The sequence below is a fragment of the Crocodylus siamensis genome, chromosome 1, assembly GCF_052110815.1.
Source record: "Crocodylus siamensis isolate JL-2025a chromosome 1, ASM5211081v1, whole genome shotgun sequence".
Taxonomy (NCBI): Eukaryota; Metazoa; Chordata; order Crocodylia; family Crocodylidae; genus Crocodylus; species Crocodylus siamensis.
The window spans coordinates 255,323,072-255,337,765 of record NC_143395.1 but is presented as its reverse complement, the minus strand read 5'-3'; positions in this window follow the sequence as shown (position 1 = coordinate 255,337,765).

Sequence of the window (14,694 nt, the reverse complement as noted above, 5' to 3'; positions counted from 1 at the left end):
GTAGATATGCACCTGAATAATTCTCTCAAAAAGCTTGCCCAGGATTGAGGTAAGACTAACTGGCCTATACTTTCCCGGGTCCTCCTTCCTCCCCTTTTTGAAGATGGGAACCACACTGGCCCTCTTCCAGTCCTCTAGCACCATACCAGAGCACCACGAGTGCTTGTAAAGCTGTGCCAGGGATCCCGCAATGACCTCAGTTAACTCGCTCATTACTCTGGGGTGGAGATCATCTGGACCAGCTAATTTGAATACATCCAGTCCTTCCAGAAGTTTCCTAACTAGTTCCTCACTAACCCTTGGCCTATGTGCACCTCCTCTGGGGCCTAAGGGGGGCCCTGAGGGAGGTGACTGTTCCAGTCCCTGCTCAGGAAAATGGAGGCAAAGAAATTGTTAAATATGTTGGCTTTGTTGTCTGTTGTGATGACCATATTTTCTAGCGTGTCCTGCAGGGGCCCCACATTACCCGGAACCTTCTTTTTGCCCCCTATGTATTTAAAAAAGGACTTCTTGTTGTCCTTGATCCGGGAAGCTAGTCCCAGTTCCATGTCCGCCTTGGCCTTCCTGACTGCCCCCCTGCATCACCAAGCAACTGCAGTATAATCCTCCCTAGTGATGGCCCCTCCCTTCCATTGGGTGTACGCCTCCCTTTTTGCTAGGAGACATTCCCGGATGCTTTTGGTGAGCCATGGGGTTTATTTGCCCTCCTGCTCCCTTTGATCCATGTTGGGATTACCTCCCTTTGGGCTTGGAGGATCATCTCCTTAAGGAGCGACCACTCTCCTTGGACACTGGTTCCCCTCCCCTCCCTTCCGGGACCTCAGTGCTTCCCCGACTATTCTCCTTACCTCATTGAAGTCTGCCCTCCTGAAATCTAGGGCTGCTGCCTTGCTGCAGGCCTTTGCCACCTTGCGCTGGATGGTAAATTCCAGCAGGCAATGATCACTGTTGCCCAGGTGGTCAAGTACCCTCAGCCCCCTCACCAGGTTGTCACCCATGCCCAGCACCAGGTCCAACAAGGCATCTCCCCTGGTGGGGCTGTGCGCCTCCTAGGTTAGATGGAGGTCCTGCATTCTGGCTAGGAACCTACATGAGTGGTCAGACCTAGCTGACTGCTCTTCCCAGCAGATATCTGGAAAGTTCAGGTCCCCCATGATGACCACATCCTTTGACCTAACTACCTCTGTGAGCTGACTTAAGAATTCCTGGTTTAGCTCTTGCTCTTGGTTGGTCCCCCACCATTAACTCTCTTTCCGCTCAACTGCCTTGTATTCTAACCCAGAACACGTCAGAGTGCTCCTCCTCTGATTCTTTGTTAATTGAGGATGATGTGTATTCCTCCTTAATGTAGAGCACCACGCCCCCACCTTTCCTCCCTGTCCTATCCCTCCTGTACAGCCTATAGCCCTTGATATTCACCACCCAGTCATACGTTGGGTCCCACCATGTTTCAGTGAGCCTCACTATGTCTGGGTTGGTGTCAGCTAGCAGAAGATAAGTTCCTCCTGCTTGTTTCCCATACTACAAGTGTTTGTGTAGAGGCATTTGAGGCCTCCTGTGAATGTGTGCACTGGCCCCCTACTTTCCACATTACCCTGGCCCCTGTCACTTCCCTGTGTATATGTTCCGCTTGTCGGCCTAGGCTGGGCTGTACTTGTGGGTGTTGCTTGGTTTGGCAGTCCAATGCTTCCTCTGCCCTTATCTTCCCCTTCCCCCAATGAGCCTAGTTTAAAGCCTGCTGGAGGAGATCCGCCAACCTAGAAGAAAATACATGCTTACCTTTAGGGGAAAGGTGGAGCCCATCCCATCTGAGCATGTCTCTTGTCGTGATGTGCCAGTCATTGTCGAGGAAGCCAAAGCCTGTCTCGAGACATCATTCCCGAAGCCACCAGCTGGTCTCCATGATCCACATCGCATGCCATCTTTCACATCTGCTCACTGGTAGGATAGAAGAGAAAACCACCTGTGCGCCTATCTCCTTTAGCACGCCCCCCAGAGCGTGGTAGTCCGCCATCAGGCGATCAGGGCTTCTCCTGGCCGCCTCTTTAGTACCCACGTGGATTAGGACCATGGGGTAGTAATCGGTGGGCTAGATCATGGCCTGAATTTTTGCTCCAGGTAGACAGTAGACCTCACATGTTGAGGGGTCCTGGCGACAGATGGGGCCCTCTGTAACTCTCAGGATGGAGTCGCCTATGACGATCATTCAACGCTTTTTCCTCCTGGCCTGCTTAGCTCCTTTGGCCTGCTGGGAACGTGGAGAGCGTGGAGTTGCCTCCTCTCCTTCCTTCTCCTCCAGAGTTGCCAGGGCCTCATACCTGTTCTCCAGCTGGACTGGAGGAACCGGTACTACTATGTTACGAGCAGCCCTAGTTCTGGAGGTGACCATCTGCCACTCTGCAGTGGAAGGCATCTCCCAGGGTGCTTCTTCCTTGAGTGTGTGACCCTGCAGGGAAAGGAAATAACTGTCAATTTCTTCCTCTGTCTCCCTGATTCCCCTCAGCCTGCTAACCTCCTCCTGGAGCTCCCTCACCTGTGCCTCCAGGGCCCTAAGACACGTGCCTGCAAGACAGGTGTGGGGGTCCCCAATCCCAGGCCTTGTTGGACAACTCCTGTGGGCCAGGGGGTGGAAGGACACCAGCTCCCCCGTGGGCTCTGTCTGGGTGGAGGCCTCAGACAAGCCCCGGGAAGGCTGTGCCCCCAGGCAGGGGCCCTGGCAGCACTCCGTGTCGACACCATCATAGGAATTGCTGCTTGTTTCTGACTTAGTGTGGTGCCTTCGCCCCACAGTAGCAGGAGACTCTCTCCTGGCCCTTCACCCACCCCACCCTTCAGCACTGGCTGAGGAACTCCAAAAATGAGCTCCCTCCACTGCCTTTTCCTCCTCCTATTCTGAAAACAGAGAGCACCGGCAAAGAGCCATGGCCATTGCTATGGGAATCTGGCTGCAGGCTCCCAGGCGCAGCTAGATTCCCCTCCCCCTGGAACCAACAGTGAACTTCTGTTTGGTCTGCAGTGACGCAACTCAGAACGCTTTGTAGAAAACATTCTGAGTTACAGCTGGAAGCTATACTTCTGTCTGCACCCAACTTTGGTCAGATGGGATATTTTTAGATTAATCTAACTGTCCTGAACTTCTGTACTGTTCACACATAACTAGGGATCTAAGTGTAAGGTCCACATTTGAGCAAACTAAGATCAGATGGCCATTTTAAACGTGATCTAGCCTGCCTGAATGTCTATGTATCCTAAGGCTAAAATCCTTCTCTGACTGTCCCCCACCTGCACAGCTGTGACTTGCCACTAGCAGGGGCCTGACTAGGAGCTACAGCTGTGAGTTGCTACTACAGGCCTCTATCCCTGTTTTAGGGTGGGGGAGGGTGGTGTGAGAAAGAGGTTGGAGGGGAGATCATGAAGCTGGGAGGTAGAGAGTTAATGGGATGGGGTTCAGTAATGAAATGGGAGGTAGAAAGGAAGTGGGGGTGGGGGAAGAGTGCTGAAATGAAGGAAGTCAGCCACTGAAGGATAAAATTAAAAGAAGTAAAAAAAACAAAACAAAAGCCAAGAAGAAATAAAGAGGAAATAAATTAAAGGCCTCAAGTTTTAGTCCATTGGAATGGGTGTAAGAGGTGCTGGTCATGCTTCTAGTCTTGAAGTGTGGGGGGGTGGTTGGGAGGTGGGAACAGCGAGAGAAGATACTTTTGGGGGAGTTACTACCCAGCCAGCCCCTTCACCACCCAGAGCCTGGGGCTGACCCCTGTGCTGCCTGCCAGTCTGGGCTTGCTCCACCCCAGCTCAAATTAATGCTGTCTTGGGCACACATGTACATGCTGTGCCCAGGTGTAGTTTACTCTGGCTCAGGCTGCTCCAGAGTTTATTGCTTTGCATTAATTATACATGTAGAAGCACCCACAACACCTACATTTATTCTCAGGTCTATTCCAAAGTAAGAGTTAACCCTTTCTTTCTTAATATAGAACAGCATACAATTGAGACAAGGAAACTAAATGGCTTACTAAACAGGACTACATTCTGTCACATCTCTTCAGGCAATTTTAATTGTCACGTTTATGTATGCAGTCCTGTGAGCCTGATCACTAAAGTCAATGGGACTGCTTGCATAAGTACAAGCTCCAACGCAGGCAAGGATTGAAAAACTGGGCCCCTATTGTAGTTCCAGGACAAAAAGTGGGAATAGTCAATATTCAGCCAACTCTGAACAGTTGAGGTGCTTACTAGATCTAGTAAGGCCCAAAGTTATTTCTTCTCTGAACTTTTACAAGTCACATGATTTCCCCTCCCTGTATTAGCATGCCAGTATATGAAAACCAGGCTCATAATTATATAATCAATTTTATCATATTACTATTGCTTGATAGGAAGAAGGCTGTGGTGATTCAAAAGTATTGAAATAAAAAGGATAAGGAATATATCTGTAAACGATTAATGTTTCAACAACTAAAAGACTGCATTTGAATACATAATTGAGGGAAAAATCTTTTTTTCACAGCTTTGAAGGGTAATTGGGCACGAAATATAGGATGTCAGCTAGTGGCCATGAAAATTTAATTACTTTGTCAACTGCTGAAATGAATTATGGAGCCTCCCATCCCTTTCTACTCACCTCTCTTGCTAGTCTTTCCCAAACATGCCCGAACAAATTTTATTGGTAAGACTCATTGGTGGAAGTAACAGGCACAATTCTGTTGACTTCAATGGAGTGTCACATACCCAATGGTGAATGTGGTTCAGTCTCTAAAGTCCTGACCCAAAGCTCCTTGAAGTCAACAAAGAGGCTCCTTTTGGCTACCAGGAACTTTGGATCATGTGTGTACTCCATGTATGTACCTTTCTGCACAGTGAACAATTATATTAACATTATAGTCTAGATTACTTATAGGAACACCAGCACAAGCATGGGATTAGAGATGATGGAAATGGGCTTCCAGTATTTAATGGTTCTATTTCTATAGAATGAACAAATGGAAAAATTAAAGTGAATTGGGGTGACAACATACTTCAGAACAATTGACCTGAAATAACTGTCCATATGCTTACCTGACACTAACTGGACCCTTGCTAAATCAGATGGGACAACTGACAACCTACACCCAGGAAAAAGCCAACTTGTTAAATGTGTACTTTGCATCGGTTTTTCACCAGTCCCAAGGGATGCCCAAGCCCATTACGGGATGGGAAAGCCCAGATGAAGGTGATTCCTTACCCTCTATCAATGCTGACCTTGTGAAGGAACACCTTGAGAGGCTGGATACCTTCAAGTCAGATGGCCCTGACAGTTTACACCCCAGGGAGCTGGCAAGCATTATAGCTCAGCCCCTGGCATGGATCTTCAAGAACTCCGGGCACTCTGGTAAAGTACCTGAAGACTGGAAGAAGGCCAATGTGGTGCTTATCTTCAAGGAAGGGAGGAAAGTGGATCCAGCAAACTACAGGCCCATCAGCCTGACCTGTATCCTGGAGAAGGTCTTAGAAAAGATTATCAAAGAGACCATTCTTAACAGACTGGCCAATGGAAACATCCTGAGTGATAGCCAGCATGGTTTGTTATGGGTAGGTCTTGCTGGACCAGTCTTATTTCCTTTTATGACCGATCACCTGGACAAGGGAGAAGAGATTGATGTCATATATCTTGACTTTAAAAAAGCCTTTGATCTGGTATCCCATGATCACCTCTTAGCAAAACTGGCTAACTGCAGCCTTGGCTTCACCACGATCCACTGGCTGGGGAATTGGCTCCGTAGTTGGACCCAGAGGGTGGTGGTTGATGCAAGTCAATTGTCGTGGTGCACTTGACCAGTGGGGCCCCTCAAGGCTCTGTCCTTGGGCCTATATTATTCAACATCTTCACCAATGATGTGGACATTGGTATCAGAAGCAGACTGGCCAAGTTAGCCAATGACACCAAACTTTGGGGTACAGCATCCACGCCTGAGGACAGAAGGGTGATCCAGGCTGACCTTGACAGGCTCAGGAAATGGGCGGAATAAAACCTGATGGTGTTTAACATGGAAAAATGCAAGGTTCTCCACCTTGGGAGGAAAAACCTGCAGCATGCTTATAGGCTGGCTAGCACTACGGATGAAAGGGACTTGGGGGTCATGATTGACCACAAGATGAACATAAGCCATCAATGTGATGCTGCAGCTATTAAAGCGAGCAAAACACTGTCTTGCATCCATAGATGCTGCTCAAGCAAATTCCAGGACGTCATTCTCCCCTTGTACTCAGCCTTGGTGAAGCTGCAGCTGGAGTACTGCATCCAGTTTTGGGCTCCACAATTCAAAAAAGATGTGGAGGAGTTTGATAGAGTCCAGAGGAGAGCCACGCACATGATCAGAGGTCCGAAGAACAGACCTTATGACGAAAGGCTGAGAGCTATGGTACTCTTCAGCCTGGAAAAGCTCAGGCTCAGGGGTGATCTGGTGGCCGCCTATAAGTTCATAAAAGGTGCTCACCAGGATCTGGGGGAATGTCTGTTCACCAGAGCACCCCAAGGGATGACAAGGTCAAATGGTCACAAACTCCTGCATGACCGTTTCAGGCTGGACATAAGGAAGACCTTCTTTACTGTCCGAGCCACCAAGGTCTGGACTAGACTGCTGCCGGAGGTGGTTCAAGACTCTACTCTGAACACCTTCAAGAGACATTTGGATGTTTATCTTGCTGGGATCCTATGACCCCTACTGACTTCCTGCCCCTGGGGCAGGGGGCTGGACTCGAAGATCTTCTGAGGTCCCTTGCAGCCCTAATGAAATCTATAAACTGAAAGCTAAAGAGAGGTAGCTTAGCGCTCAGCGCTAAATTATCACAGTTTAGCACTTATCATGGGGTAAAAGCAGCCATATGCACAGTTACTGAGAAGAAGTGGAGGTTCAGAAAGTCCTTTTTAACTCTCTATATTTTGTTTTTGACATTCTAAGTGTCAGGTCCAGAGGCAGTTAATGCAAAGCTAGAATAGCAGTTATATCATTGATTTCGCTGCATCATAATCCCTTCCTAAGTGTTGTCTTATCACCCACCACATTGCTTACCTGTAATTGTACAAACATCACATCACAGCTATCTTGGATCAAGCTTCTTTGGAAAAAAGATAATCATAAACTAACACATTCTTGCATGATGCCAGGTGTCTGTTTTATGAAGCCACCCATGAGAATTTCCCAGAGAAAATTCTTAGATGGGGTGAAAAGAACTGAAAAGAAACTGAGAATGTGCTTTTAACTGACAGTAAACAACTTCTATTTGCAGAGCCTGTTATAAAATATTGCTGAATGTTTGTAGCCAATATATTGAGAAGACATGCTTAACTAAAAATGGGGCAAGAGGCACATGTGGGAATGAAAAAATGTTCCCTGTGCTTCAAATTTGCAGCACAGGGAGAAAATTAGACCCCTGGAGTTTAGAAGAGCGGGGTAGCAGGGCAACCAGAGACTGGGTCCTCCATGGAGATGCTCTGACTACTAGAGCATTTCTATGGTTGGCCCCTCACCCTGGTGCTGAAATGTGCGGCCTACAAGGCCGCGTGTTTGGCACCAGGGCTCCAGTACTGTAAATAAGGGGTCGGGGGGCTGGAGGAGGAGGAAGTGGGCAATGTGGCTGGTAGGGGGTTCCCTGCCAGCCCACTCCCCCATGAGGCTGAAGTTGGTTCCGTATTCCCAGTTCCTTATTCCTTATTCCCAGTTCCTTGTTCCTTATTCAAAGCTAAACTAGACCCAAAAAAACCTTGTTTTTAATGAATTACACATCCAAAAGAGACATTATTTCATTAGCTACACATATGTACTAATTAATACAAGTACAGAGCCCTAAACGAAGGTCAGATTAGGATGCGATGATGGGGCAAAATACTTTTTGGGCCACTGGGGGACTGTCCCAAAGAACCATGACCACAGTCCCACTCAGCCCAAAGCATGGTTTGGCCGTGCCAGGCTGCCAACTAAAACACCTCATGCCCACTATACTAAGAGTAATGGCTTGAATAAGGAACTGACTTTCAGGATGGGATTATGGCTAGAAATTCTGCTTGGGACACCCATCAGAATACCTCTGCATGGCCAGCGGACTGTCCCGGACATCTGTGACCAGGGACTTGCCCAGCCCAAAGCACGCTTTGGCTCTGCCAGGCTGTCAACAGACAGCACCCCAGCCACTGTGCTAAATACATGGAATTGAAGAAGGAACTGAATTTTGGGCTGGGATTATACCCAGAAATCCTTCTTGGGCCAACCCAGACCACACCTCTGCCACAGGGGAATGCTTCTTGACATCTATGAATAGAGACCTGCCCGGCCCAAAGTGCAGTTTGGCTGTACCAGACTGCCAAAACAGTACCCCAGCCACTGTGCTAAATATCTCGACCTGAATAAGGAACTGGAATTTGGACTGGGGTTATACTCAAAAATCCTTCTTGATCCACCCTAGAACATGTCTCTGTGCCACTGGGGGCACTCCTGGACAACTCTGACTAGAGACTTGCCCAGCCCAAAATGCCAGCTAACAGCACCCGAGCCACTGTGCTAAATTAAAGAACCTAAATAAGGAACTGGATTTTGGGCTGGGATTATACCCAGAAATCTTTCTTTGGACACCCCATAACACACTTCTGTTGAACCGGGGGACTCTCCTGGACAACTATGACCAGAAACTTGCCCAGTCCAAAGTGCAGTTTGGGTATGCCAGGCTGCCAACATACAGCACCCAAACCACTGTGCTGAGTATCTGGACCTGAATAAGGAATTGGATTTTGGACTGGGATTATACCCAGAAATCCTTCTTGGCCCACCCCAGACCACACCTCTATGGCACCAGAGGACTCTCCTGGACATCTCTGAATAGAGACTTGCGCGGCCCAAGATGCAGTTTAGCTGCGCCAGGTTGCCAAGTGTCACCAACCCCAGACACCATGCTAAGTATATAGAACTGAATAAGGAACTGGATTTTGGGCTTGGATTATACCCAGAAATCCTTCTTGGGCCACCCCATACTATGTCTTGTGCCACCGGAGGATGCTTCTGGACATCTCTTGCCAGAGATTTGCTTACCCCAAGATGTGGCTTGACTGTGCCAGGCTGCCACCAGAGAGCACCCCAGCCACTGTGCTAAGTATATGGACTTGAATAAGGAACTGGAACTTGGCCTGGGATTATACCCAGAAATCTTTCTTGGGCCACCCCAGACCACATCTCTGTGGCACCAACAGACAGCCCCCCCAGCCTGGTACAGCCAAATCGCACTTTGGGCCAGGCAGATCTCTATTGATGTCAAGAAGCATCCCCTGGTGGCACCAAGGTATGCTCTGGAGTGGCACAAGAAGGATTTCTGGGTACACTCCAAGCCCATAATCCAGTTCATTATTTGGGTGCATACAATTAGCACAGTGGTTGGGGTGCTGTCTGTTGGCAGCCTGGCATGGCCAAACCACGCTTTTGGCCAGGCAAGTCTCTATTCAGGGATGTCCAGAGGTGTCCCCTTGTGGCACAGAGGTGTATTCTAGGGTGGCCTAAGAAGGATTTCTGAGTATCATCCAAGCCCATAATTCAGTTACTTATTTGGTTCTGTATACTTAGCACAGTGTCAGGGGGGTGGTGTCAGTTGGCAGCCTGTCATGGCCAAACTGTGCTTTGGACCAGGTAGGTCTCTGTTCAGAGATGTCCATGAGAGTCCCCCAGTGCCACAGAGGTGCAGTCCAGGGTGGCCCAAGAAGGATTTCTAGGTATAATCCTGGCCAAAAATCCAGTTCCTTTTTCAATTCCGTGTAGTTAGCACAATAGCAGGGGTGATGTCTGTTGGCAGCCTAGCACGGCCAAAGCGTGCTTTGGGTCGGGCAGGTCGCTCATCACAGATGTCCAGGACAGTCCGATGGTCACACAGAAGTATTCTGATGGGTGGTGCAAGCAGAATTCCTAACCATAATTCCAGCCTGAAAACCAGTTATTTATTCAAACCATTATCCTTAGTATAGTGGGCATGGCCAAACTCTGCTTTGGGCCAGGTGGGACTGTGGTCATGGTTATTTGGGACAGTCTCCCAGTGGCACTGCCATGAAATTTGGGGTAGCCCAAGAAGTATTTTGCCCCATCAGCCCATCCTAGCTTGATCTTCATTTAGGGCTCTGTAGTTGATGTCCGATATTATCTTACATATTAATTAGTACATATGCATAGCTAATGAAATTCTGTCTCTTTTGGATGTGTAATTCATTAATAACAAGTTTTTATTCATTCTAGATTAGCTTTGAAAAGGGAACCGGGAACCGGGAATAAGGAATAAGGAACTGGGAATAAGAAATAGGGAACTGGGAATAAGGAACAAACTTCAGCCTCGACTCCCCCGACTCCCCCGACCACTTCCCTGCCTGGCCCCAACCCCTGAAAGCCCCTCTGACCCCCCATATCACTTCCCTGCCTGGTCGTTCCCCCTACCTGCCCCACCGACGCCCCCCATCACTTTCCTGCCCAGCCCACCCACCACCAGGCCCCCAGACTCCCCGATCACTTCCCTGCCTGGCCACTCCCCCTGCCTGCCCCCCAGACTCCTCCAAACCCTGCCCTGCCCGATCCCATTCCCCCAGGTCCCCCTATCTCTGGCCCCCCACCCCATAGTTTTAAAAAAACAAGAAAAAAATTCCCCAGCACTTACTGGCAATCCAGCTGCCATCTGTCTCACTGTGGCTCTGACCGCACAGCACAGGGCAGAGGGATAGCCTCAGCAGCCCCAGCCCAGGCCCTTCTGCCCCCTGCTGCCCTGTGCTGCCTGAGGTGGGGCTCTGCCAGGAGGCCCTGAAGCTTCCCCAGCCCTGCTTTATATGGTAAGTAGAGGCTTTTATTTCCATTTTTTTCTTTCTTTTTTTCTTTTTTTTCCTTTAAAGTGATGGTGCCTGGGGTTGGGGAGGCAGCCATGGGGGCCTGAGAGTGCAAGTGGGAGGTGGGGCTGGGTGGGGTAGCCATTGTGGGGCTGCAGCAGCTGGCGGGGGATGGGACCAGGTGGGTCAGCCATCAGGGGGATTGGGTGGGGCATGTGGGCCTTGCAAGGGGGGGTAGTAACCCCTGCAGGGGCCATTTCACCCCTGTTGGGGGTCCATAGACCCTGTGTGGGGGCCATAGCCCCTGTGTGGGGGACAAATCCCCTGTTGGGGGGGCATATCCCCTTTGTGGACACCAGATCCCCTGTTGGGGGGGCCATAGTCCCTGTAGGAGGGCAGCAAAATATATATGCTTGTATTCATGAATTCATGAAACATGTTATTTAGAGTTCACTTTATTATTATGATAAGATACAAGCTTTTACACTGTAGATACATCAATAAAACATTTTCCAACTGACCGTTGTCTCTGTCTCACTCTCTCTCCCTCTTTATAGTAGTCTTTTGTTTTATTTGTAGAGGAACATGGATTTTGGGGTATTTTGGATAGTGATTTGGGGATTTTTTTTATCAGGGGTTTTTCAGTTTTCCAATAGCAGGATTCCTGCTAAGGAGGCCAGTGACAGGACCCTGCCTGCTCAGAGCTGGCACCTTGGACCCAGCTGGCTGTGGCTGATCTCCTGGCCAAATGGAGCCAGGAGGACATGCTTTGACAGTTCAAAGCAGGCCACCATACCTGGAACATCTTCCAGGAGATAGCTGCCCAGATGGCTTGTCAGAGGGCACACGTGGCAGTAGAATCACACAGAGGCCAACCCTGCAGCCACAGCCCCCTGGCAGCTGGCCCAAAGGAGCAGATGCTTCTATTGGGTGTGCAGTCCCCATCTGGGTCTGGCAGGTGCACAGCAGGTCACAGCCAGGCAGCAGCCCCCACTGCCAGACTGCTGCAGTGCTTAGATGGTGCAGGGAACTCTTAGAGCTGCTTCAGCAGTCCAGCTGGCTCAAGGGCTGGTGTCCCAGAGTACCAATTGGCTGGGCCACAGAAACTGCTGAGAGCAAGTAGCCCTGAGCTACTTGCCAGGGCGTCTTTTTATACTGCTGGGGCCAGCACAGGTGCTGAACCCAGGCTGTAGTTCCCCCTGGCTGCAGTTCCATGAGGATTCAGGCAGGGTTATTTTGCCCCAGGCAACACAATTAGCTCCACATAAAGTGCGTGTCCAAGCATGTGTGCTGAGGTGAAAAGCCCCGGCTCAAATTTGCACTGCTTCTATTTGAGTTTCTGTAAGCGCATGTGCTTGCATGTGTGGACACGCCCATTGTAGCTGATAAAGAAATGTAGCCAGAGTCCAGTGAAATGTGAAGTTTGTCAAGAACCTTAACAATGACTAGGAATGAATCCCACATTAAATTATGTGGTCTTACACTGAGGGCCACAGGATGGCATATATATCTGCTCATATGTCAGCAAGCCTTCAGTCCTTGAGCAAAAGAAAACAGCGGTAACTTCCAGGATAGGGTTAGTCCTGCAGTGTCTGTTAAAGGAGTAGAAAATGGCTTTCCCAGGGTTACCATATTTTCAATTTCAAAAAAGAGAACTCCTGTGGAAGGGAAAGGAGATATATGATTGGGATGGGGGGGGGGGGGGGAAGAAGTGATATGCCCATGCCCTGCCACTGCCCCTGCCCCTCACTACCAACCCACAGCCCCGCTGCTGCCCTTCACTCCTGACCCACAGTGCCCTGCCCGCCAGATCATGCTGGTGTTCCTCACTCCCAACCCACAGCCCCTTGCCCTCCCAAAACTTGCTGCTCACACAGCTCCCTGCTCCCCCTGAAGCTTCCCTCACCCCCTTCCCCCACCTCCTCACTCTGCTATAGCCCCAGTGCCAGCAGGCATGCATGCATGCACACACAGAGACACACACATATGCACTCGCGCGCTCTCTCTCTCTCGCTCTCTTACCTGCCTGCAGCTGCTGGGGCCAATGCACAAAGCACATGATGCCCAGCCTCTAATCACCTTCCCTTGCTGCCCCCAGCACCAACCAACACCTTTCTGGAGGAAGCCGGGAAAGCAGAAGCAGAGCAAAATCCCGAACATTTGCTGACATTTTAAAAAGCCACCTGGATGGAGATGGGAGGACCCAAAAAGAGGACATCAGGGAAAACTCAGATGTATGGTAGCTCTAACTTTCCTCCTTTTCTTGTGCAGTTTGAGGTGTGCAAAGGGGAGAGGTCAAACACAAACATGAAGTGAGCATGTCCTGAGAACAAGGGTGAGAGACAGAGGTGAATAGAAAGGTTATTAGCAGGCAGTGACAGTAGTATTGGGTCACAAAGAGAACCTTCACCGAAAGCCAAAAATGTGTTGCTGGTACAGCTGCAAAACATTCAGAATAAGTATTTAATAGAGAGACGTGCCCTTGCTTATGAGGGTCAGGATAGAAAAACTGAGAAATACAGACAGAGCGGATTCCTGCTGCGTGGTATTAACAGAATTGCTCACATCATGCACCCAGTGTCGTGGCCTAATGTCTAGGTTCCTGTATTGGCACTCAGGAGCCTGAATTCTTTCCCCACCTCTGCCACTGGCCCTGCTGAGTGAATGTCAGCAAGCCATTTCACCTTTCTGTGCCTCAGTTCCCAGCTATGTAAAATGATGAGAACACTGACCCCCTTTATAAAGCTCTTGGAACTCAACTGATGAAAGACATGATATGAGAGGTAAGTATGATCATTAAAGAGCACCTTTTTTAGATATCAGATAGATGCTGACGCCAGCTGGTCAGTTTAAACGAGTCACATTCATTATATTGGCTATAGCCAACCTCTAGAAGCTCTCGTTTAATCACCCACTAAAAACTGGCACTGAAAAGACTCCAACGGTCAAATTCCAGTTAGCCATCCATATAGAAGACCTTAGAAGAAAATATGTAAATAATATGTAAATCTTTAAATGTTATCAGCTCATCATCCTAAACCAGAATTTGAGCTGAGCCATGTAATATGTAGTATTAAATGTAAAGCTATGGGAAGTTTTAAGGTTTCTCTTTTCATACTTTGTTACAGTCTTGATAATGGGCTCAGTTTATGGGCTCATAAGATTTCATTAATACACACCCAGTCCTTGAGCAAAATGAGGTTTACTTTCCAGTGGAAACAGACTAGTTTCCATGCTACTACTATTCCTGCCAAACAATTCTCAAATGACCTATTAAGTCAGTTTTAATACCCCATTCACTGCATCAAACCACTGCAAAAGGACCATTGTCAAGCCAAGAATGTGTTCTGTTGACTTCAGTGGCATTATACCAGGAAGGAATTTGATCCAGTACGCTAAGGATACAAACTTCTCATTAATGATCACAGACCCGGGGGACAGCAGAACTGTTAAGCATCTATTTTAACGAAATTATACAATATAAGCACACCTTTCAAGGGAATTACCATTTCAGGCAAATGAAACTGGAACCATTAACAGCAATGTAAGGCTTGTCTAGACAAAATAATCTGGAATCAAATAGGAGGTAAGTGAAAACTGGAGTAGTTATTCTGTATTGAATGCGTATGTGGGTGCTCTTGTTCTGGGATCAGTAAAGACCCTTTGTGGACTAATTTAATACATTTTGACAATGAGGTAGATTAAAATACAAACAGTAGCATAGCAGGGGTACACAAATCAGTTAATGCCAGGTCAAAGGAGGTGGGGGTTCATGACACCTCATCTTTTCTGCAGTAACTGCTTATATGCACATTCTTCCTCTGAAAGAAGAAAAGGAAGTCTTCAGGGCTAAACTACTGTGATTTAGCTTT